General features: G+C 72.9%; 1 protein-coding gene across 1 annotated transcript in view; it reads left to right on the forward strand.

Moving 5' to 3' along the window:
• The window catches only part of RAD18 (RAD18 E3 ubiquitin protein ligase), a 66,705-nt gene that overhangs the window by 61,905 nt on the left and 4,369 nt on the right, over nt 1-431 (forward strand). The window lies entirely within an intron of this gene.

Consider the following 431-nt stretch of genomic DNA (forward strand, 5'->3'; position numbering starts at 1 on the left):
GCGACTCCCGGGACAGGGCCGGTCATGCCGGCCCCGGTGGGGGTGCTGGGCCGCGCCCAGGGCCGGTGACCGAGGCGTTCAGACATTTTTTAGAAACAAAGGCCTTTCTTTGCTGGAAGCTTCCTGGCAGCGGATCAGGTAGAGCTGGGCGCTGGCCGCTTGGTGTTGGTTTGGGGTCCTGCGGTCCCACCGCCCGCTCCCCGGAGGCCGGTCAGGATGCTGGCAGGAGCCGCCGGGCTGCGCAGGGGCCCTGGAGGCCCCCACACCCACTGCCTCCAGCTCGGGGTGTAGCTGGCGCCCGAGGCCAGGCTGGGCAGAGTCCTGCCCCGGCCCCTGGAGCGCCCCTGCCTGCCGGCCCTGCAGCTCCGTCCCTCGGGCAGGTTGGCGGCCGTCCAGCGGCGGTGAAGTGGGGGGCCGGGCACGGCTGGAGC

Source organism: Condylura cristata, unplaced genomic scaffold (genome assembly GCF_000260355.1).
Source record: "Condylura cristata isolate star-nosed mole 26May11 unplaced genomic scaffold, ConCri1.0 scaffold00033, whole genome shotgun sequence".
Taxonomy (NCBI): domain Eukaryota; kingdom Metazoa; phylum Chordata; class Mammalia; order Eulipotyphla; family Talpidae; genus Condylura; species Condylura cristata.